General features: G+C 36.8%; 1 protein-coding gene and 1 long non-coding RNA gene across 2 annotated transcripts in view; one reads left to right on the top strand and one right to left on the bottom strand.

The window, feature by feature from the left end:
- Positions 1-1,096, bottom strand: part of Lima1 (LIM domain and actin binding 1) — a 93,845-nt gene extending 92,749 nt beyond the window's left edge. Inside the window, exon 1 of the mRNA XM_078014705.1 lies at positions 938-1,096. The gene's annotated coding sequence lies outside the window, so the exon portion shown is untranslated. The remainder of the gene's footprint in view (positions 1-937) is intronic.
- Positions 1,037-24,862, top strand: LOC144364838 (uncharacterized). The gene is made up of 3 exons (XR_013422923.1): positions 1,037-1,407; positions 22,361-22,504; positions 24,748-24,862. It is a non-coding gene; the product is annotated as an uncharacterized LOC144364838 (long non-coding RNA).
- Positions 24,863-26,161: the final 1,299 nt, after the last annotated feature.

Below are 26,161 nucleotides of genomic sequence, written 5' to 3'. Positions count from 1 at the left end.
TCTCTCCCCAAATGGGGCATGGTCTTAACAACTGGTAACTCCCAAAAGGCCTTTGGCTAACTTGAAAAGTCAAGTCAATTGAACCATCTGAATTAAGAAGATTTTTGAAAGCTAGAATTAAATGCACAACAATAGTAGTTCAAATATCTCTCGCTGGGATCAGTGGTGTTGTGAGCAGCAATAAGGAAGCTAGGAAGGGTGCCAGATGGTTCGCTCCTGGAACCTACAACGTCAAACTTTAGAACGCACAGCCAGAATGTACAGTTACCTTATATTAACACCTACATATATAGGTGACGGATGCTAGCATATGTACACGTAGCGATTTGAGGACGATAAATCAGCTGCAAGGACTGCTATATTCTCAACATACCTCAAAGGAATATAAGTGTCTTAAACAGCGTTCAGTTGGAATTAAGTTCCTAATTATTTCTAGTACACATTATGTGTTGTTCTATAAGTATTAAAAAAAAAACTCTTTCTTACTCTATATATACACTTTTTAAAAACGAGGAATAAGAAGGGAAGAAAAACCGAAGAGAGCGGGAATGGTTGAAAAAGGAGCAGTTGAATGTTAGAATATTTCCCAGGGAGGGTATTTTGACTTGTGATGAACTGACACTTTCCTCCACTTCACCAAAAAAGTATCGACTTGGAAAGGAGTGTTCCCAGTGCAAGACGAGGGGTGTCCTACGAGCTCCCGCTCTCCGGCAGCAAAGGCTCAGCCCTACACAATCACTCCCACCCCTAGCGCGGTGCCCAGAAGTGAGATAACAGCAGAGGATCTGTGACTCCTCGAACTCTACCTCGAAGGGGAGGAGCTCACGTTCCCAGTACTCCCCCGACTGCCTCAAAAGTCGCGGGAGAAAGAGGGTGTGGAGCGAAGTCAGGGTCTCCGAGCACTCTCGAGTTGGTTGTGGAAAGAGAAGGCCCTTACCTGGCTAAAAGCCGTCTTTTCTCAGCGCTGCGCTGTCCTGCCACCGGTCCCTGGCGCTCTGCCTCGCGCACCTGTCGCGACCAAGCTGCTGCACCTAGAGCTCTTGCGGCCCCGCCCCGGTCCTGCACAGAGCCACGCCTCGGGCCCTGCCCACTCTGCGGGGACGCGCACGCCGGCCCACCTCCCGTACGGCCTCGGGGCGAGCGTGCGCGCCGCCGGCTGCGTGCTCCGAGCTCGCGGCTGCTCTAGGCTGCTCGCTTTGCTAGCGTACGGGGGGGCGTGGCTCCCTCGCTCCGGCCTCAGTTGTCTCTTCACGCTCCTCATCCTGGAATGCGGCCGAACTTGAACTCTATTTCTCCACTTTGGCCTTAACCCCTCTCACACAAGGTTACCGCATTTTGAGTCAGGAGCCACTCAGAGATCTGGCCTAAATTCAGCTGTAGGCCAACTAGGTTCCTGGTACTATCAGGGTAAGTTCTGTACAGGGAGGGAGTTTTAGAGGAGGCTGCAGTGTGTAGTGGAAAGAGCTATAAATTTATCCTGGCTAAACCACTTGACTTGAATTAATTCGCTTCACTTCCTCTTGAATGAAAGGGTGGGACAAGAGTAGATAATGTCCAAGTTCTCCTACAGCTCTGTTTGTTTGTTTTTTTCCTGTACAGAATAGGAACTATGGAAAGGATTTCGAGCTCCCCACAAGGCCTAGCATTTTGGCCATCCTTCCTCCAAATTTTTTGCACAGCTGCATGATGCCATTTGATAGTATTCTTTCCTATTCAGATATGGTTTCAGACCATAAGTTTTATGAAACTTTTTGAAATGCATGCAGTTTGATAAATATTAGAAGGGACTAGTGGTAGCCAGGCAGAATGGATGTAATCCCAATTACTGGGGAGACTGAGGCAGGAGGATCACAAGTTTGAGGCCAGCGTGGGCAACTTTGCAAGACCCTATCTCAAAATAAAAAGGGGTGAGGGGCTGAGCATATAGTTCCATCCTAGAGTCCCAGATACAGCAAAGAAAAAAAAAAGTGTGTGCACGTGGGTGGGTGCTAGTGGTGGTAAACATGATATTTATACTTCCCTAAAGTAGTTAATGAAAATGTTTAAGGAGAAGAGCAATTTTCAATAGCAGATGATGAAGAAGACAAGCAGCTATTCCCCTCTTTCTTCATATTTCTAGCCTAGACTGATTTCTGGATAGGTGTGTTTAAAAGAAAAAATTTAGACAAACTTTTTAACAGTTCATTTGAGCATTAAAAGTTTCTTGAATAGGGCTGCACCCAAAACCAGAAGGGGAATATTCAGCAATCTTTTCCAGCAGTTTGGGTAGCAAGAAGTATAGGCTGAACAGGGAAGTAAAGAAATTAATTAATGGATACAGCTTGGCTTTGCTTTATTTGGATATAGTCACATGGGAGATCCCTAGTTGTATAACCAGTTGACTGGTTGACTACCTATGCATGGCTGATGCTGTATTCAAAGTTCATCAGTTTATCAGGAGGGTTTTCTGGGTACAAATAACCCCAGGCTAATGACCTACTACTTATTTTGCTTTAATGGTATCAAGCATGAAGACTCTCTAGCAAAACTGCCAGGTAACTTGGGAATGTGTGTATGGCCATCCTTCCTCCAAATTTTTGTACCCGTTTCGCACAGCTGCATGATGCCATTTGATGGTGTTCTTTCACACACACTTATAACACACACACACACACATATTTTTGTAATTGAAACTCAAAACCCCAGGGCCTTTTGCCAGCACTCTAGGCAACTGCTTTATTGCTTAGCTATATACCCAGTCCAAACAGGAATGTTTTTTGGTGGTACTAGGGATGGTACCCAGGCGCACTTTACCACTGGACTACATCCTCAGTCTCCCTAAATCTCCCAGGCTGTCAACAAACTTTTGATTCTTCTGCCTCAGCCTCCCCAGTTGCTGGGATTACAGGCATATGACATTGCACCTGGCCCTATCATGGGAATGTTAAAGAGCATGTGATATCAACATAGGATGGTACTCCAGAAAAACGCATTCTCACCTGGCATGATGGCACATGCCTGTAATCCTAGCTACTGAGGAGACTGAGGCAACAAGATTGCAAGTCAGAACCTCGGCAACTTAGTGAGACTCTATCTCAAAAAATATAAAGGATTGGAGTTGTGGCTCTTTGGTAAGGTATCCCTGAGTTCATTCCCCCCGCCATGCATTTTCTATCATATGAAAATATGAAATTCCTTCAGTATATATCTCCAAAAAACTTTTTTTTTGTTTTAAATCAAGCCAATAGGGCTCATATTCTCCACTAAGAAGACTAAGAAACCTAACTTGGGTCAGGGTTTTGGACCAGTATTTTTACCTTGACTCAGCCACTTATCAACCAGACAAATTGCTTGTCTTTCCAAAGCCTCTTTTTGAAAATCGAGCTAGTAATACACTTCAGTGAGCTTTTACATTTACAAGGCTGATTACTACATTTTCAGGTATTTTTGTGAGTCAGTTATTAACCACAACCACTACTAACAATCAAATTATATAAGCTCATAATTAAATTATGTTAAGGGTTATAAATAGTCTAACCTCATCACTTGCTATCTGGGGTGTTTTACTTCATTTTGCTAATTCTGCTCTTGAGGTTATTTGTCCATTGTATCTCTGTGGTGAAAATACTATATGATGTTGTGCATATCTCTTTCCAACTCTGTTCAGAACTCTCAGGAATAAATCAAGCATTTATTAATAGTCTGATCTTGTGAAATATTGTTGGAAAAGGAATTATTGAAGCTGGTTTTCAAGAAATAATAAATCATGAGGTGGGGTTGTGGCTCAGTGGTAGAACTCTTGCCAGCATGTGTGAAACACTGGATTCCATTCTCAGCAGTACATATAAATAAATAAAGATCCATTGATAACTTTAAAAAAATTTCAAAAGAATGGAAATAATAAGTCATAATGAAGATATAGGTATAGACTCAAAAGCAAATGAAAATTCATGTTCTTTTGAAAATCATATTAAAATCAGTAACAAAAATTTGACATTAGTCCCCAAGTGGTATTATAAATTTTCCTAATGTAGCACAAAACTGCTTTTCAAATTCTGATCCATTCCAGAATAGACTGATTTTTTTTTTTTGCACATAAAGGGTTTATTTTAAATGTTTTAGGTATAGGATAGAGTTATATCATAAAATTACAAAAATTACATCATAAAATTACATAAAGTTGCAAAAATTACAGAATTAATAGATTCATAGTGCATATACTTCTAAATGCAGAGAACAGAGAACTGTCTACACATTGTATAAAATAAATTAAATTAAAAATGAATTCAAGCCAGGCGCATGCCTGTAATCTCAGCAACTTGGGAAGCTGAGGCAGAAGGATGGCAAGTTCAAAGCCAGCCTCAGTAACTTAGAGAGGCGTTGAGCAACTCAGTGAGAACTTGTCTCTAAATAAAAACTAAACAAAATATTAAAAGGGGCTGGGGATGTGGTCCAGTGGTTAAACCCCTCTGGGTTCAATCTCCAGTACCAATCAATCAATAAAAATGAATTCAAGCTCAAATAATATGATCATTTACCTAGTTGCAAAATGTGAACACAAAGACCTCTGAACTATACACATTCATTCAAACTGCACTAATGATGGAAAATACAAAGAGTATAGCATTTCCAAGGAACTACAGTTATTTTGATCAGAATTAGTCATAAAATTGTTCCTGTTTTGTTTTTAGAGAACTTTCATTTTTAAAAAGTATTTATTTTTTAGTTTTAGGAGGACAGAATATCTTTATTTTATTTTTATGTAATGCTGAGAATCAAACCCAATGCCTCACACATGCTAGGCAAATGCTCTACCACCTGAGCCACATCTCCAGCCCAGAACTTTCATTTTTTAAGACAGTCAGTTTAAAAATGTTTTCAGGCACCATGATTTGTGACAATCAGAACAATCTTCAAATGGGTCTACAGTGTTAAGAGTATTAAGCCCAATGAACTTTACGGTTTAGCACATAAAACAAGAATAGAAATGAAATCGGGTTTAGAAGTAACAGAATGATTTTTAAACCTGAGAAGAAAAAACAGATGGAAATTATAGGGTGTCTAAGATAATGGGAACAAATTTCAAAATTGATGAATGACCACTCATTGAAGAAATCATGTTCAAAGTAAAAACAGGCACAAGGCCAAGTGATGTGGTGCACAGGTATTATTCCAGCAACTCTTGAGACTGAGGCAGGAAGATCTCAAGTTTAAGGCCAGCCTGGGCAACTTAGTAAGACCCTCTTTCAAAAATTTTTAAAAAGTTGCCTGGGGATGTAGCTCAGTGATAGAGCACCCCTGGGTTCAATCTCCATTATCACAAAAAGAAACAAACAAAAATAGGACATTCCTATAATCCCAAGATAGGAATTTAAGGATGCAGAGAGAATACAGAATCTCAAAAGAGAAATGCTCATAAACTGCTGGAATGCACAACAAATAGATCATGAGCAACCTAGCCTGTATCCTTGCTGGCCACTTGCTGAATGGCTGATGAGAAAGCAACCAATCCACAAGATAACCAAGAAGGCATCTGGAGGCATCTTTAGGGAGGATGTACCTTAAAGACTTTGGTGGCCAGGAAATGACCTGTAGCCTCATTATAATGACAATACACTATAATAGTAATGCCCCTGGGTGGAGATTTAAGATGCTAATAAGACATGTTATTTAGGAAGTAGCATGATTAGAACATGCCAGGGCAATGCATGAGTGCGAGAAAAACTGGCACAAAATTGTGTAACACTGTCCTGACTCCACCTGTAGTTCAACTCTTTAGCTCCTATCCCTCTATAAATGTTAAAACCTCAGAACAAGGGGCTGGGGTTGTGACTCAGTGGTAGAGCACTTACCTAGCATGTGTGAGGCACTGGATTTGAATCTTAGCACTCCATATAAAATAAAATAAATTAATTAAAGGTTCATCAACAACTAAAAAGAAATAAAATAATAATAATTAAAGACTCAGAACAAGACAGCTAAATTTTCTGAGTGCCTGCACTCCTATTTTCGAGTGTGTACTTTCCCCTTTAAAATAAATCTCTTGTTCTGTTTCTCATATCTGAGTCTTCCTTAAATTCTTTCCTGTGACAGAACCTGGAAGGTTCAAGTAGAGGTTCCTTTTCTTCTGGAAACCTCTTTGGACCACTGTACAGTGAAAGTACCAACATAAGTTCAAGTCCAGTTTGGGCAACTTTGTAAGAGCTTGTTTGAAAATTTTTTATAAAAGGGCCTAGGGAGGTTGCTCAGTGGTGGAGCACTTGCCTAGCATGCAGGAGGCTTTGGGGTCAATACCCAGGACAGGGAAAAAATAGCCTTGTATTTCCAGATTGTTGCAATGAAAAAGTGTTTATTAACTGGGAATGGTGGCACACAACTGCAATCCCAGCAATGCTGGCACACACCTGTAATCCCAGCAATGCTGAAGGATCTCAAATTCAAGACTAGCCTCAGCAACTTAGCAAAACCCTTTCTCAAAATAAAAAATAAAAAAATCTCGGGATGTAGCTTAGTGGTAGAGCATCTCTGGGTTCAATTCCCAGTACCATCAATAAATAAATAAATAATAATTTTTAAAAATACCATAATGTTTCTAAAGACTGTATTAAAATTCAATATTTGTTAAAAGAACCAACTAATGTCTTGATTTTCTATTAGTATATAAACAAAAAAATAAAATACTATGGAAAATTTTCTTTCTTTCTTTTTTTTTTTTTTTGATCCAGAGATTGAACCTAAGTACAATTTATTTATTTTTATGTGGTGCTGAGGATCAAACCCAGGACCTTGAATGTGCTAGGCAAGCACTCTACCACTGAGCCACAATCCCAACGCCCCCCCCCCCCCCCCCGCGAGCCCTTTTTAATATTTTATTTAGAGACAGGGTCTCATTGAGCTGCTAAGTGCCTCGGTAATCTGCTGAGGCTGGTTTTGAACTCGTGATCCTCCTGCCCCAGCCTCCCAAGTTGCTGGGATTACATGCATGTGCCACCAGGCCCAGCATGGAAAATTTTAATACTCTATAATTTGGTAAAACACAATAAATAGACCTTTAGACCTTTATTTGATAAGGGAGCAATAGAATTAAAAGAGAAAAAATGGAGTAAATAGACAGTTGTTCACATAAACAATTCAGTGCAACAAGAATAGCAGAACATATTACAAAAGAAATTATGTGAAGATACTTAAGAATATTAGAAGAAAATGCCAGATAATCACCATAATTGATGAGGCATCTATATTTTGGAAGAAAAACACCTGGTGATTTACCTTTAGTATACAGTTAAATCAGATTGCTTTAAAAGATCTGGTGTGGGGCTGAGATTTGTGGCTCAGTGGCAGAGTGCTCACCTAGCATGCATGAGGCACTGGGTTTGATCCTCAGCACTATATAAAAATAAAATAAAGATACTGTGTCCTCCTGAAACTAAAAAATAAATGTTTAAAAAAAATAAATAAAATATCTGGTGTCAGCCACAAGAAGAGTGTATTTCAAATATGTTATTATCTAGTTTAAATGATTGTGGCTTTAACAATGAATATTTGAAAGTGAACTTAATTTCATTTTGTTCTAATGGTGCTTGTATGATAAGTGGGAAAGAAGATGGGAATGGCTACAAATTTGTTAGAAGTTTTTCTAATGTCATCATTTGGCACTATCAATTTAAATTCAGTCTCTAAAATGAAACAAGTCAAGAATTTTTAAAATTCTGGATAAAATTCTTTCTATTTTTAATCCAAAAAAATGGAACTGAATTACAAACTGTAGTTAAAAACTTGAAATGACTAAAACTGGCAAGACATTGGGGTTAAGCTCAGTAGCATGTAGTTTATGAACTGCCACTGTTGTGTAGCATTTGTAACTCGCATCACACATGCATTTTTCTCATTCTTTTTATTCCTGTATGGTAAAGAGACCATCTAACATCCAAGACTTGCTCTAATGATGGATTTTCTTCAAGAATTTTCATTACTTTCAACTGCATTGCAGTCAAGATCAACTAATATTCAGAAAGTATATAAATTAACCAAAGTTCCACAAAAGCTATAGAAAACTTAAAATTAGTATTAGAAAGCATGAATCTCTGCTGGGTGGCACACACCTGTGGCACACACCTGTAATCCCAGCAATTTGGGAGGCTGAAGCAGGAGGATTGCAAATTCAAGGTCAATCTTGGTAATTTAGTGAGACCCTGTCTTTTTTTTTTTTTTTTTTAATGGTACTGGGAATTAAACTCAGGGCCACTTAACCACAGAACCACATCCCAGACCTATTTTTTGTATTTTATTTAGAGACAAAGTCTCACTGAGTTGCTTAGTGCCTCACTTTTGCTGAGGCTGGCTTTGAACTTGCGATCCTCCTGTCTCAGCCTCCTGAGTCACTGGAATTATAGGCATGCACCACCCTGCCCGGCCCTCACCCCATGTTCTTGACATCCTGAGTTCCATCCCCTGTACCACAAAGAAAAAAAGAAAAATCCATGAAAAGAAATATGTAAAAATGCCACATGATCAGAAATCTCTTTCTCATGTCTAACCTAAATTTCTGTTATGAAGTAAGAAGAGCAATTTTTTAAATCAGTTTTCTTAGCTGGTTTGGTACTGCACATCTATAATCCCAATGACTGGAGAGACTGAGGCAGGAGGATCTCAAGTTCAAGGCCAGCCTGGGCAACTTAGTGAGACCCTGTCTCAAAATAAAATTAGAACTAAGATGGGTGTGGCTCAATAGTAGAGCACCCTCAATTAAATCCCCTGTACTACAAAAAATAAAAAATAAAAATCAACTCTCTTGAATGTGTTCTATGTACATTACTGATCAATTTTCGGGGCTGGAGTTGTGGCTCAGAGGTAGAGTGCTTACCTAGCATGTATGAGGCTCTGGGTTCTATCCTCAGTACCACATAAAAATAAATAAAATAAAGGTATTGTGTCTAACTACAACTAAAAAATAAATTAAAAAAAAAGATTCATCAATTTTCAGTAATAAATTTTTATGTGTTTTTTATACCTTTGACAATGTACGCAACATTGAAACACCAGCACAATTTAGATACAGTTCTGTCATTCTCAGACTATTCTTTGTGCTCCTTTGCCATAACTCTCTTCTCCCAACACTGTAATACGCATATGGTTTCTGTCATTATCATTTTGATTTTGCCTGAATATCATAAATATTTTTGTTTCTTGGTTTATGTCTTGTTTTGTTTTATTTTGAAATTGAGTTTTGTAGTGTTGCCCAGGGTGGTCTCCAAATTCTGAGCTCAAGCCATCTTCCTGCCTCAGTCTCCCTAGCACTGGGACTACAGGCCTATATCCAATACACCCAACTTTCATATAAATATATGTAATCTTTTTAAATTATTTTTATCTTTTATTTGTTCTTTTTAGTTATACATGACAGTAGAATCTATTTTGACCTATCATATATACATGGATCATAACTTTCCATTTTTTGATTGTATATGATGTAGAAAATATATGTAATCTATTGTGCCTGGCTCTGACTTTTTTCACTTAGCAAAATGTTTTGGGAGAATATCCATGTTATTGCATGTATCAGTAGTTCATTCCTTTTTAATACTAAGTAGTATATTCCATTGTATGGACATAGCACAATTTATTAACCCACCAGTTGGTAGGTATTTAGGTTGTTTCTAGTTTGGGAACTTCTGAATTAGACTGGTATGACCATTTGCCTAACAGTCTTACCTAAGGACAAAAGTTTTCATTTCTCTGGGCTAAATACTTACAAGTAGAGGGGCTGGGGTTGTGGCTCAGTGGTAAAGCATTTGCCTAGCATGCATGAGGCACTGGGTTTGATTCTCAGCACTATATACAAATATTAAAAAGTAAAGGTCCATCAACACTAAAAAATATCTTTAAAAAAATAAATGAATGAATAAATACTTATGAGTAGAATTCCTCAGGTATTTACATTTAACTTTTAGAAAATCTGCCAGGGCTAGGTTTGTATCTCAGTAGAGCACTTGCCTCAACACCACATACAAATAATTTTTTAAAAAATTATTGTGTCTATCTACAACTAAACAAATTTTTTAATTAAAAAAATCTGCTAAACTTTTCCAAAGTGGAAGTACAATTTTTGCATTCTCACCAGTATTGTATGAGAGTTCTAGTTGATCCTCATCTTGCACTGTACTTGATATTGCTGGATTTTGAAATTTTAGCTATTCTAGAAGGTGCTGTGATATGTCTTTGTGGTTAATTTGCATTTCTCTAGTAACTAATAATGTACATCTTTCTAGGTGTTTATTTTCCTTTCATATATCTTCTCTAGTGAAGTATCTGTTCACATTTTTGCCCATTATTAATTGGGTTATTTGCCTTATTATAGAGTTGTAAAAATTGTTTATAAATTGAAGCACAATTTATTAATTTTTTCTTTTATGGCTGGTGCCTTTTGCATCCTATCTAAGAAATCTTTGTCTAAACAAACGTCTCAAAGATTTTGTAATGTTTTATAGTTTTAGAAGTTTTATAAAGTTTTATCTCTTCAATATAGGTCTGTTTCCACTTCAAGTTATTTTATTTATATATTTATTTTTAGTACTAGGGTTTCAACCCAGAGGCACTTTGCCACTTTACTATATCCCCAACCCTTTTTATTTTTTAATTTTGAGAGTCTTGCTAAATTGCTGAAGGCTGGCCTTGAACTTGAGCTCCTCCTGCCTCAGCCTCTCAAGTAATTGGGATTACAAGCATGTGCTCCCTTGCCTGATGCAAGTTAATTTTTTGACAGATGGTATGAGGTAAGAATCAAGGTTTTTTTAATGTGGATATCCAGTTGTTTGAACACCATTTGTTAAAAAGGCTATACATTCCTCCATTGAATTACATTGGGTCCTTTGTTGAAAATTAAATACATTTGTGTGGGTCTATTTTTGGACATCCTATTCTATTCATTTAACTATGTGTATATGTCAACCTTTTAGTAATGAAAGTAATTTATTTTACTTTGGTTGGAAAACATAGGTTATTATTGAATGTTATGAAAAAGGGCTGAATTTGTATGACTGAAATTGAATGAATAATTTGCATTCTTAACATTTATTGCACTAATTAGAAATATGTGTGTAGTAAAAGTATCTTTCTATAATTTCTAGGATAAGTTATCATTGTAGTAAATATAGCAGGTGTAAGAAGTAATTAGGGCTGAGCTTTGTAGTACATGCCTATAATCCCAGTAACTTAGGAGGCTGAGGCAGGAGGATCACAAATTGAGGACACCCTTAGCAATTTAGCAACACCTTGCCTCAAAATAATAATAATAATAATAATAATAATAATAATAATAATAATAATAGGCTATGGACTTAGTTCAGTGGTAAAGGTCCCCAGGTTCAATCCCTAGTATATACACACAAAAAAAATAGTAATTAGGTATTCTTTGCTTGTAGCTTCATTTTTCTCAGGATATAGAAAAGGGACTAAAATACATTCTTGTCCTATGGAAACTTTTAAAATAATATAAACTATGTTCTATTTAGTAAGAATGAAAAAATATTGAAAGTTTGAAATGATGAAGCACAATAAATTCTCTTCTTTGGGAACAAGTTAGCCACATAACTACCACAAATCAAGGAAGGGGATTTCCGGACTACTGTTTCCAAGCAATTCCAATAAATGAAGGAGGAAGTCAATTTTCTTTTTTAAAAACTTATTGTTGGCAAGTTTAGCGTACTTCCTTTTAGTCTGTTAAAATTTTAAACATGTTGACTAATATTTCTGCAGGTCATAAACCTTTGTGATTTTGTCAGATTTGGAATATGAATAATGTTTAATTTTTTCAGTAAAAACTCTGTTGTGGAAATGATACCGAGCAAGGGAGACAAGTATATTACTAAGAAGGAAGCAAACATCCAGGCTTGAACACTTACTGGGGAGGGAACCCTTACTCTGGTAGAATAAGTTGAGGCTTTCAAGTCAGAATTCACTTGCATTTCAATCTCTTTGACTTTTTTTTTTAAACATTTTTTAGTTATAGGTAGACACAGTATCTTTATTTTATTTTTATAAAATGGTTCTGAGGATCGAATCCAGTGCCTCATGGGTACTCTAAACCACAACCCCAGCCCATCTTAACCATGAATAAGAGGGCAAGTTTCTTGGCTTCTCTAAGCCTCAGTTTCTTTCTTTGCAATAAAAATACTTGGGTGACAGTGTTATCATGAAGATTAAATTCAATGACACCTAGTACTCTGCTTAACATATAGTACACACTTGATAAATACATATTTCTTTCTCATTTCTCCCAGACTAAGAAATTTTCTGGAGATAAATTGCATGCCCGGAAGCAGAAGCTGATAGTTCTTCTTCATTCTTTTTAGTAACAGAATGATAGAACTTCGAAAAGTGCTGGAGAACAGGAGCACACCTGAGCTCAGGGATCAGACTCTAGGATAAGAAACTAGTTCAGCAGGAAGGGTGCACTGTCAGCCCCTTAAGGATCATATGCTCAAGATGTCCAATCGTATCTCACATGTTTAATACCTCAAATGTCACTTGATGGTAGAAGACTCTCTAGGGAACTCTCTGAGAACAGTACCCACCTGTAGTGGAAGGCTGACCTGAGAGCACCTTTTAGTCTTTCTCTATCCCTCTTTGTCCTCATGTAATTTAATTATGTCCTCTCTTGCTTCAGCTTTTAAATTCAAAGACACTTATTTATTAGTGTCTGTCACCTTAAATTACCAGATTCTGGCCCTCTTCACCTCCTCCCACTTGTATTCTGTGAATGAGACAATGGTACCGCCTAGTTTAAGTTGCTTCTGGTTCCTCCTCTCATCTTCCCAACACACTTTTGCCCTTTCACAATCTTATTCCAAAAGGAAGGAAAAAATTTCAAAATGCCCCAGCTATTTTTTGGGAAGATCTTTGACATTCCTGTTAGCAAACAACAGATACCTACTTACATGTGTCAATATCTGAATGTACGTTTTTTTGGTACTGGGGATTGAACCCAGGAGTGCTTAACTACTAAGCCCCAGCCCCAGCCCTTTTTTTATATTTTGAGACATTCTCTCACTAAGTTGCTGAGGCTGGCTTTGAACTTGCAGTCCACCTGCCTCAGCCTCCCTAGTCTCTGAGATTACAGGAATACATGGCTAAATGTGCATGGCTAAATGTACTTTTAGGATCATGCAGAAAATTTGTCAATTTTTTTCTTAAATCTTTTTGTAGTTGTATATGGACAGAATGCCTTTTAAAAATATTTGTTTATTTATTTTTATTTTATTTTTTTGTGGTGCTAAGGATCTAACCCAGTGCCTCATATATGCTAGGCAAGTGCTCGCTCTGCACTGAAATACAGCCCCAGCCCTGTCAATTTTTATTTTCAAAATATGGGCCAAAATAAAATAGTCTCAGACTAGGAATATTACCTTTTATTTGTATCACTATTTCCATTCTACTGAAGAACAAAATGAAGATTAAATGTTTTAATTTTTAAATTTTTATTTATTTATTGTAGTACCAGGGCTTGAACTCGGGGGACTTGACCACCTAGCCACATCCCCAGCCCTATTTTGTATTTTATTTAGAGTCAGGGCCTCACTAAGTTGCTTAGTGCTTCGCTTTTTTTTTTTTTTTTTTGCAGAAGCTGGCTTTGAACTCATGATCCCTCTGTCTCATCTTCTTCCCAAACTGCTGAGATTACAGGTGTGTGCCACTATACCCAGCTGAAGATGAAACCTTTTGTTCTATATATACTGCTTATATACTATATACTATTTATTCCCTTAGAATATAAAAATATAAAAGGTACAAGATTTGTACCTTGTGCTTACATTACAAGGAAGACAAGCTAGGATTAGAATGGTTTCTAATTCTGCTTTTTTTTTTAAGAAATTAAACTTTATATATTATTATTGTTTTTTATGTGATGCTGAGGATTGAACCCAGGGCCTCACCTGTGTTAGGCAAATGCTCCACCACTGAGTCACAACCCAAGCACTCTAATTCTGTTTTTTATCTGTTCAGAAACTGTTGTACAGTGCTTTGGACCTATCTCAAGCATAAAAATACCAATAATTCTTTCTCTGATTCTATATATAAATATGTTCATAGATATGTATGTCCAATTTATACTATACAATGCCTATTAATATTTCATTCACCGATTAATTTCCAAAAGTTATGTTTTTTTTTTTTTTTTTCCAGTAGTAGGAATTGAACCCAGGGACACTTAACCACTGAGCCTCATCCTCAACTCATTTTTATGTTTTATTTTGAGACAGAGCCTCACTAAGTTGCTTAGGGCCTCCATAAATTGCTGAGGCTAGCTTTGAACTCCAATCCTTCTGCCTCAGCCTGCTGAGCCTCTGGGATTAGGGGCATGCATCTGGCCAAAAGTTCATTCTTTTTTGGGAGAAGGGTTACTGGGGGTTGAACTCAGGGGCACTCCACTGAGCCATATGCCCAGCCTTATTTTGTATTTTATTTAGAGATAGGGTTTCATTGATGTTTAGGGCCTGACTTTTGCTGAGGCTGGCTTTGAATTTGAGATTCTTCTGCCTTAGCCTCCCAAGCCACTGGGATTACAGGCCTGTGCCACTTCCCCCGGCCAAAAAGTTCATTCTTTATCTGCCTTTTTGTTCCTGCATAAATTTGAGCCTGCTTAGATATATAGTACAGACTTTCTACTTTCTGTTACAGTATCATGCAGATGCAACACCATCAAGAGTAAAAACACTGGAATCCTAATTAGAATAAGTATACTCCATGTATGTGTAATATGTCAAAATACACTCTACTGTCTTGTATATCTAAAAAGAACAGATTAACAAAATGACCAAAAAAAAAAAAAAAAAGAGTAAGAATACTCGGGCATTAACACTCTTTCTGGGATAATTTTTATTAGGAGAAATAAATGTTTTTATCGATGAAACCATTGTTAGATAGATATTCTATTTGTTTCTGAAAGGGCCATTAAAGAAAGTCTATAGTTAAAGCACCTGACCTATGTGGCTTTAGTTAGGTGTTCTTTCAATTTTTTAAAAATCAGATTTAAATTTTAGTAAACTTTTCCAGAAAGTGAAAATATCTCCAAAGTGATAATTTTGATCCCAAAACCAGATAAGCAGAGGGAAATCAAAGGTCAATCTCATTCATTATCGTAGATTAAATAAATAGAAGTCTAAGTAAATTGTTAGTAAACTGAATCCAGTATAATTTGCATGATCTAGTTGAATTTATTCCAGGAATGCAAGGGTAGTATAACATTATAAAAATTTTTAAAAATCAATGTAGGTTCTTCATTATTAATAGATTAGAGGAAAACTACCATCATCTTGATAGGCTTATATTCAGTAGTCAGTCATTCATGATAAGAGCCCTTAACAGGGCTGGGGCTGTAGCTCAGTGGCAGAGCGCTTGCCTAGCATGTGTGAGGCACTGGGTTCGATCCCCAGCACCACATAAGAAAATAAACAAAATTAAAGGCATTCTATTAAAAAAAAAAAAAAAAAAACTCTTGACAAACCACAAACCAGAAAAGAAACTTCCCAACATTAAGACTTTATACAGTTCTCACTAAAACCAGGAAGAAGATAGGGATATCTATTATTACTATTTCTATTCAGCATTTTACAAAAAGTCTATACAGTCTAGTAAATCAAGACAAAAGATATAAAAACTGAAAAAGAAACATTGACAGTTAATATACTTTTCTTCATAGGAAACTCCAAAGTATATAACTGTGTATAAGTATATAACCATAAATTGAGCATGATGCAGTGACACACCTGTAATCCCAGTTACTTTGGGAGCTGAGGCAGGAGAATTGCAAGTTTGAGGCCAGCCTTGCCTACTTAGTGAGACGCTGTCTCAAAATAAAATGAAGAAGGCTGGGGATGAAACTGAATGGTAGAGTGCTTTCCTAGCATGGGTAAAGGCTTGGGTTCAATCCCAGCACTAGAGAAGAAAAGGTCAATATACAAAATCAAATTTATTTCTATAGTTCAGCCACAAATGGTGAGAAAACTTAGTTTTAAATGTTATTTACAATAACAAAAATAAATAGTAATAAACCTAACAAATATGTATATTTATAAGGAAAAATGTTAAGTTTTCTTGAAAAACCTTGGAAAAGATGTAAATGGATGGAGAAATATATTTATGTGTAGGAGGACTCAGTATAAAAAAATTTATTTCCCTAATTGATCTGTGAGTTCAATGCAATACAATTGAACACTCAACTGTATTTTTCTAGGAAACCGACAAGCTGATTTTAAAAGTCATGATAATTACTATGCAATATAATATTGGCATCAGGATAGGCAAATCAGAAACAGAATGTAGAGCCTAGAAACAGATGCCCACATATAAGGATTAATTTGATATATGATTAAATATGACATGATAAATATAATGGGTTATTAAATAATGGGTGTTGGGAAAATAGGTTATTCATTTGGAAAAATAGGAAATACTATCCCTATATCACATCAAAATAAATCCCAGCTAATTCCTAACACAAACAATACTACAATGCAGTATATAGAAGGATTTAGAGCTGATGATTCACTGTCATATCAACCGTCCTTAGCACATTATTTTACATGTATTCAAATATTTATTTATTTATTATTAATTAATTAATTAATTAATTAATTGTTACAAGGGATTGAACCCAGGGGTGCTTAACCACATCCTAGCCCTTTTTATTTTTTATTTTGAGATAGGGTCTCACCAAGTTGCTTAGGGCCTTACTAAGTTGCTGAGGCTGGCTTTTTTTTTTTTTTTTTTTTTTTTAAAGAGAGAGTGAGAGAGGAGAGAGAGAGAGAGAGAATCTTTAATGTTTTATTGTTTAGTTCTCGGCGGACACAACATCTTTGTTGGTATGTGGTGCTGAGGATCGAACCCGGGCCGCACGCATGTCAGGCGAGCGCGCTACCGCTTGAGCCACATCCCCAGCCCGAGGCTGGCTTTTAACTTGCAATCCTCCTGCCTCAACTTCCCAAACCACTGGGATTACAGGCATGCACCACCATGCCCAGCTTCAAATATGTATTGAGATTTATTTAATCTCTAAATGTTGTCTTTTTCTTTTTCCCTTCACTGCTCATATTATGGCTTTGAAGATCCTAATATTAAAAGAATACCTCAGAATGAGGTCCAGTGAGTGAGAGGATTGTGTGGAACATTAGATCCTGGTAAAGCATTTTGGAGTTAATATGTATAGTGTCTTCCTAAGGAGTTGAGAAAAAGCAGTCTCATTTAGACCATATCTGTATGGGAATCAACCTCATCTGGAAGGCAAACTGTTTATTCTAATCACTTAAATGTGATGGAAGTTCATGGTAATTGAGCTCTAATAGTTCTATCGTAGTCATTCACAGATCCTTTGCTCTATAAAAGGTCTCAGATGTTCTCAATTTATCTCCTTTTATTGGAAATTTTTTATTTGATTAATTAAAGGGAAGTATAGTGTTGTGTTTTAGGGTTGTTTGGAGTTTTAAAAAATTATTAGACAGTGCCAGCATCTGTAAAACCTTGCTTTTTGTATAGCAGGTGAATATAATTATAAGTATAAAATTCTGTTAGCTTATTTACATAGCAGAATTGGAAGACAGGGATTTAGTTTCAGCACTTGTGTTATTATAAATTGGTACTTAAAATGAAGGCTACCATATTTTGAAACTTTGATTTCTGTTAGTTCCTTTATTGAGCAGCTAACTTAGAAAAGAAAGGAGAACAGATAATAAGTTTCTTACACATAGCTTTTATGCTACTTGGTGATAATCACACACATGCAAGAAAGACTTAATACTTTTTACTTATCTTCTTATTCTGTCCTGTGCTTTGAGGCTTTGGATCAAGGCAAAGCCCCTTTAAACCCAAGAAGGACCAAATCCAAATCCCTGAATTTTACTATCCTCTAAAGGTCTTTGCCTTCCAAACAAGTCAGATAATTTTGGAGCATTACCATTAGTGTTTCAGGCTTACCAAATGCAGTTATCAGGCTCTTATGTGAAAGTATTTTCATGATTTAAGAAACCTATTTTCTGACTGGTTGCAGGTTAATCTTAGCTATTTGGGAGGCTGAGTCAGGAAGATCGCAAATTTGAGGTTTAGCCTCAGAAATGTAGCAAGACATTGTCTCAAAATAAAAAAGAAAAACCTGTTTTCTGGTCATTATCAGCGACTATATACTCAAATATTAATTTTTATCAGAAAAATTCAAATTTTTAACTTTTGGCATATTATCTGTGGTTTTATTTTATTGCAATATTGGGGATCAAACCCAGAGCCTTGCACATGCTAGGCAAGTGCTCTACCACTGGGCCCTCTATGGTGGTTTTAAAGCATAATCACAGACTGGTGATATAGAATACAGAATGTTTGCCTAGCATGCACTAAGCCCTGGGTTCAATCCCCAGTTCAATCAATCAATCAATCAGTAAAATTCACAAATTCTTCGATATTCATTCCTTCAAAAGGTGGGGCCCCTGCCCTTAACATGGGTGGAACTTTCAGACTTGCCTCTAATGAATAAAATGTGACAGAAATGACAGTAGTCACCTCTAAGACTAGATCATAAATATGCATTGTGGTTTCATTCTTATCTTTTGAAGGGGTAGCCATAAAGATACTCAAAAAGCTCTATAGAGAGGTCCACATGGCTTCTAGCCAAAAGCCATGTGCATGAGCTGATTTGGGAAAGATCCTTCAGCCCCCCTACCCACTCCCCTGTCAGACTTTCAGATGACAGTAAACCCTGGCCAACATGGTGGTTGCAACCTCAAGAGAGAACCTGAGCCAGAACCAGCCACCTAAGCTGCTACTGAACTCCTGACTCACAAGAAATTGTGAGATGAATTAGTGGACTATTTTAAGCCACTAAATTTTGGAAGTGATTTGTTCTGTGAAAATAGATAACAAATATACCATCATGTAATGTTTTGTAGAAAAGAATTTATAAATTAATCTTTTATCCTTCTTATAAATAAACTAATTAATATTGTTTAGTTTGCCTAGATTTTTAGCATTTTTTAATATTTTTTTTTTAGTTGTAGTTGGACACAATACTTTTATTTATTTATTTATTTTTATGTGTACTAAGGATTGAATCCAGGGCGTCACATACTTTAGGCCAGGTCTCTACTGCTGAGCCACAACCCCAGCACAAATTTTTGTTTTTATTTCCTTGGAATTAACTGAGATTTATATAAGAATGTCCTTATTAGCAAGGTTCTATTTTTCCACTCTTACATAGTTTCTGTGTTATGAAAGTTGCCGTGTTGTTTTTTTGGGTAGATGATCCTGTTAAATCTTCTACTGGGTTGTAAGCTTTAGCACTACAATATATTGTATCCATCTTTGACTTATTTAATGCTTTTTTTGCTTGAATTCTACTTTGATATTCATATTATAATCTCTGCTTTTTAAAATTTGCATTTGCCCATTATATCTTTGCTCTTTATTTTGGTGCTCATATAACGAAGTTGGGTTTTACTACGTGAATCACTTAAAAATATTTTTCTTTTAATAGATGATTTAAGCCCATTAATATGGATTAGTACAACTGTTATGTTTTGTCTCAATTATGTCATGTTTATACATACAAAACAACATAGATAGTCTTTCAGAAAACTGTTCAGATTTGTTTGCTTTCTCTTTGTTTATTTGTACCTGTGTTTGTTTCAATATTTAGGGAAATTTATATTTTAATTGTAATGATTACCCTTTTACCATCAGTCATATAAATCTTGGTCCTCTTTTTCTTACATTGATTATTAGTTTCTTACTTGAAATAACAAAGAACTTGAAACCTCCTTCTCCCTTCTGTTCCCTCCAGCATCCAATTTTAGTTAGTATTTATTATCTTAATATTTATTCTTGTCCTCTTAATATGGTTTGGTTTAAGATATTCAGATTGTTGGATTTAAATGGTATTATTTTTTAAAAATATTTTTTAGTTATAGATGGACATAATACCTTTATTTTTTATTTTTACGTGGTTCCAGGGCCTCATGCATGCTAGGCAAGTGCCATACCACTGAGCCATAACCCTGGCCCTTAAATGGCATTCTTTTTTTTTTGTATCCAAAATAATTTTATTTTATTTTTTAATTTTTTTTTACCATACGATTTATTTTTATTTTTTTTAGTCATACATGACAGCAGAATGTATTTTGACATATAATACATACATGGAATGTACATACATCAATCATATTGTCTATTCTATTCTGCTGCCCTTCCTATCCTCCCTACTCCTCCCCTCCTCTCCCATTCCTTTCTCTCTATCCAATCTAATGTTACACACTTTATTTTTCTTTTTCTCATCACAACATCATATATGTATTCTGTATAACAATGAGGTTCTCCTTCCATCTTCCGTGCAACTCCCCTTCTCCCTCTTTTTCCCTCCCACCTCTCTTCCCTATTCAGTGGTAGTCTTCTTCTCATGCTCTTCCTCCTTATCCCATCTTGAGTCACCCCCCTTATATCAGAGAAGACATTTGGCATTTATTTTTTAGGGATTGGCTAACTTCACTTAGCATAATCTGCTCTAATGCCATCCATTTGCCTGCAAATGTTAAATGGCATTCTTTATCCCCATTTTTTACCTATGAAAGAATCAGTAAGCTAATTCTACTTATCTTCCCCATTTTTTGTTTAGTTGTTTCTAAATTGACAGCATAAAAAACTATTATATGCTATTTTAAGAGAGTAAAATTTTATTTTTTCATCTGAGAGCCCTGAAATAAAAATAAACAGGAAAAAGGCATACAAATTTGTTTCATATAAGTTTTATGTGACATGGTAACCTTCATAAATGAAGACCCAAGGGAAACCTGTATGTTTTTAAGCTTAGTTTAATGAAATGTGGAGAGTCATAGGGAAGTATAATTAGAGGACAAAGGTTATGATCTAATGGGAATTAACTGAGGGGAATTTAGCAAGACCTGTTTGTTGAGATTCTTCTCTATGTACCTATGTCTTCAAAGATAAGGATGTTCCTTTCCTTGGAGTCTAGGAATTCTACTTCTCTATTTCTATTTGTATTTTCTCTACATTCTATTTCTATTTTCTCTAGGGATTCTATTTTTTAAATGAAGGCTTTTGGAACTGCTTCCTGGATAAAGGATTAGGGGAAGATAAGGGTGACCATCCTGCTCTGCTCTGCTCTTCTTCTCTTTTCCTTCTCTTTCTCTTCTTCCTCCTCCTTCTTCATCTTCTTTCCTCCTCCTCCTCCTCCTCCTCCTCCTCCTCCTCCTCCTCCTCCTCCTCCTCCTCCTGCTCCTTCTCTGCTGTTTTCTCAAATGCCAAGATGCCATATTTGGGAGTAGCATGTCCTGAGCCCTATCACTATTGTCTCCACTTTTGTTTTAGTTTTAGATATACAATAAAATATATTCAGTGCTCACCACCAGTCTCTGCTCAAGTTTTATCAGTCCTCTCTTAGGTATAGTTTATCCTTGTGAAGGACTCATGAGAATAATAGTCTTTGATGCTTAGCATACTGAGAACTTTTTTCTATAGACTTGCTATTTATAAGATAGTTTATTGGCATTTAAGATCTTTGGTGCATATTTCCCCCTTTGATTATGTTCCATAGATGCTGCTTTATTATTTTCTGGCTTTAAATGTTGTTGAGAACTCTAATTCCATACTGGTTTGTTATCCTTAAGAAGTGACTTGGTCTTTCTGCCAGGAAGCATAGGTAATTTTTTAATTAAAATATAATAATTTTCTAGGATGTACCTAAGAGTTGACAAGTCTGAATTTACTGTTTACATGTTCCTTTTCAATATATAGATTCAATTCTTCTTTTCTTCCCCCCAAGAAAAGCATGATTAAATTTATTTTCTTTTTCTTTTTCTTTCTTTCTTTCTTTCTTTCTTTATATGGTGCTGAGGATCGAACCCAGTGCCTCACGCATGTGAGGCAAGTGCTCAACCCTCAACCACTGAGCTACAACCCCAGCCCTTATTTTTATTTTTTGGTACTAGGGATTGAACCCATGAGCACTTAACCACTGAACCACATCCCCAGTCCTTTTTATTTTTTATTTTAAGACAAGGTCTCACTTAGTTGCTTAGGACCTCACTAATTTGCTGAGAATGACTTTGAATTCGCCATCCTTTTGCCTCAGCCTTCCAAACCACTGGGATTACAGGTGTGCACCACCATACCTGATGCATGTTTGAATTTGAATTCTAGTCCTAAATATTCATTTTATTCTATTATTTTGGTTTTCTTCTTTAAGACATCCAATGTATGTTGGATCTTATTTGCCTGGTTTCCAAATCACTTTATTTTTGATCTTTTTAATTTGTTTAATTTTACTTGATGTTTCTTACTTTCATATACTATGAATTTGGTCCCAACTCTTCCTTTTTTCTTGATTTAGGTCACACACCATGTGACAGACTCTGATATATAGATGTGTATGCTCAAAAATTGTTGGAGAGCACCTTCAAGATCAACACTTGTGACAAAGTAAAGGAAGGAAGACTGAACAGAGGAGAAGCTGAACTACAATTATGACATGCTGGTAAATGTGTAACAATCAGGTTGGGGGCTGGAGAAAGGCTTTGATCTGTAACATTTGACAGTTTCTAGTGTAAAATACTTCTATCATGGCTAATTTTAAGCTAGCAACATGACATCGCTGCACATGGAGCTGGGAAGAAACATACAGTAGCACCCATCAGATAAAACAGACATAACCTCTAATATAGATAATAGCAAATGTAGTAAAATATCTAGGAAGTAAGAAGTATTGAATGTTTATTACCTTGATTTTCAATATAATTTAAGTTTCTGTGATTTAAGTTTTAATATTGGGTGTTTTTAACAAATTATTTATAAAATTCCTAAAAGTATATCAGCTTTCATAGGCCAGTAGGAGCCAGTTCCAGCACATATCCAGACAATATGATGGGGAGCTTTTGGAGTTGGGATGGCCCTTCAGAGGTATAGGGTCTTTAGGCAAAAGCTTCTGTATCCTGTCATGGGCCAGTCACTGTTGTAGGTGGACCTTTGAGGAAAGGATATGACTTTGAATAAGGGGGTTCTCTAGCTAACAGAAATTCCAGAGAAGGATTCAGTTGCCAACATTATCAGCAACTAGGAGTATGAATGCTTCAGTCCTGAAGTGGGAATATGAGAAGCATATCAGAACATCTGCTGCACTTACATACCTGGTAGTCTTGTCTTGTTTTCTTTTCTTTTTTTTTTTTTTTTTCCTTTTGGAACCAGGGATTGAATCCAGGAGCACTTAATTACTGAGCCACATTCCCAGTTCTTTTTGAAATTTTATTTCAAGACAGAGTCTTTTTTTTTTTTTAAGAGAGAGTGATAGAGGGGGGAGAGAGAGAGAGAGAGAGAGAGAGAGAGAATTTTTTTAATATTTATTTTTTAGTTATTGGCGGACACAACATCCTTGTTTTTTGTATGTGGTGCTGAGGATCCAACCCGGGCTGCACGCATGCCAGACGAGCACGCTACCGCTTGAGCCACATCTCCAGCCCTCAAGACAGAGTCTTGCTGAGTTGCTTAGGGTCTTGCTAAGTTGCTGAGGCTGGCCTTGAACTTGTGATCCTCCTGCCTCAGACTCCTAGCTGATGGCATCATAGGCGCGTACCACTGCACCTGGCTTGTTTTCCCTGGGAGAGCATTTTTTCATGCTTTTATCTAACTATTGTAATTTGTAGTTGTTGTTTATGTAGGGTTTTTTCCACATAGTAACTTTGCATACTGAATATTTGTTGTTTTGTTATTCATGTTTGAATATATTGGATGTTTCTGGCCCAGTTTTTAAATCATAAATCTTTTAGAGAAGATGGGGACAATTCTGAGGGTCTTTCCAGTTTTTGCAATGCAAGAGCACCCTCTTCTGTTGTTAAGGTGAAGAACAGTTTTCTTTTTCTTTTTTTTTTTTTAAAGAGAGAGTGAGAGAGGAGAGAGAGAGAGAGAGAGAGAGAGAGAGAGAGAGAATTTTTAATATTTATTTCTTAGTTCTTGGTGGACACAACATCTTTGTTGGTATGTGGTGCTGAGGATCGAACCCGGGCCGCACGCATGCCAGAGGAGCACACTACCGCCTGAGCCACATTCCCAGCCCCAGTTTTCTTAATTACAGTGTGTTTTGTAATCAAACTTCTTCTAGTTCTCCTATTATTTTTCCAGTGGGATACTTATTACCAGGAAAAAGTGTTTTACTTCCCAAAAGAGATATCTTGTTGGACACAGTGGTTCCCACCTGTAATCCCAGCATCTTGGGAGGATGAGAGGGGAGGAGTGTAAGTTTGAGGACAGCCTCAGCAATTTAGTGAGACCCTGTTTCAAAATAAAAAATCAAAAGGACTGGTACATAGCTTAGTAGTAAAATGCCCCTGGGTTCAATCCCAGTTAAAAAGCCCCAAAAAGACATTTTACCAAGACATTTCCAAAGCCCTGTTGCCTGTGCTAATTTGCCAGGTTTCAGATTAGTTCTCAGCTGTTCCCACGATGTGTTGGATACCTTCCTTCTGGGAGTGAACCCTTGATATTATCTGTTTCTGTCAATGCTAAGACCCTCCATTTTCCCCTATTTCTTTAAATAGCTTCAGTGACCTCCATCATATGGGCGTTCTGGCTAGTCTCCAGTATAGTTTGTCTAACTCATGTGTAAATTGGAGATTGTAAATTGTTTTTGTTTTTGTTTTTGTTTTGGGGGTGGGATACCAGGGATTGAACTCAGAGGCACTCAACCACTGAGCCACATCCTCTGCCCTATTTTGTGTTTTCTACCAGACAGGGTCTCACTGAATTGCTTAGTACCTTACTTTTGCTCAAGCTGGCTTTGAACTTGTCATCCACCTGTCTCAGCCTCCCAAGCCACTGGGATTATAGGCATGCACCACCGTACCCAGCTGTAAGTTTGTTTTTTTTTTTCCTGTATTTAGTAGGAATTTTTATTTGCATTTCTTTTTATTCTGTCCAGGGTGACTTAACTACTGAGCCACAAACCCAGTCCTTTTTGTTTTTGAAACAGGGACTCACTAAGTTGCTGAGGGTCTCACTAAGTTTCCAAGGTTGACCCCCAGACTTTTAATCCTCCTGCCTTAGCCTCCCAGAAGTCTCTGGAATTACAGGTGTGTGCTGTTGCACCTGGCTGGTGTATTTGTTTTTAATATGCATAAATAATATTATTGGTTTTTGATAGCATTTCTGCTGCTGTGACCAAAGGACTAAAGAACATGACAAGAACAATTAGAGGAGGAAAAGTTTGGGGGCTCACCATTTCAGAGATCTCAATATAGCCGGTTCCATTCCTCAGGGCTCCAGGTGAGGCAGCACATCATGGTGGAACAGTGTGGTAGAGGAAGGCAGGTCAGGGCATGGCCACCAAGAAGCAGAGAAAGAGAGGTCTATTCCCACCACCATAAAATATAAACCCCAAAGGCATGCCCCCAATGACCCACCTCCTCCAACCACATCCTATCTGCTTTCAATTACCACTCAGTTAATTTCTATCAGGAGATTATTTCACTGATTGGATTAAGGCTCTCATAACCCAATCATTTCACCTTTAAATCTTCTTGCATTGTCTCATACATGAGCTTTTTCGGGACACTATGTATCTAAACCATAACAATTGTGATTTAAATATCCTTTTTTTTCTTTTCTTTTAAAAAAATATTTATTTTTTAGTTGTAGTTAGACACAATACCTTTATTTTTATTCTGAGGATCAAACCCAGGGCCTTGCACATGCTAGGCAAGCACTCTGCAACTGAGCCACAACCCCAGCCCCTTCGTTTTTCATTTAACATTTGTGTTTATATAAACACACTATGTACAGCTAGTTTATAGCCTTTCTTTGCTGCATTTCTTTCAATCTGCATCCCCTTAATTTATGTACCTTTTCTCTTGGTCAAAACACTTGGGCCAGACAAGGAGGATTGAGAGTTTAAAGCCAGCCACAGCAAAAGTGTGGCTCTAAGAAACTCAGTAAGACCCTGTCTTTAATTTTTTTTTTACCTTTGTTTTATTTGTTTATTTTTATGTGGTACTGAGGATCAAACCCAGTGCCTCACACGTGCAAGGCAAGTGCTCTACTTCTGGGCCATAACCCCAGCCCCAAGACCCTGTCTTTTAATAAAATACAAAGTAGGACTGGGGATGTGTCTCAGTGGTTGGGCGTCCCTGAGTTCAATTCCTGGTAC

The sequence above is a fragment of the Ictidomys tridecemlineatus genome, chromosome 6 (genome assembly GCF_052094955.1).
Source record: "Ictidomys tridecemlineatus isolate mIctTri1 chromosome 6, mIctTri1.hap1, whole genome shotgun sequence".
Classification (NCBI taxonomy): Eukaryota; Metazoa; Chordata; class Mammalia; order Rodentia; family Sciuridae; genus Ictidomys; species Ictidomys tridecemlineatus.
This window is presented reverse-complemented; position numbering and strand designations above follow the sequence as displayed.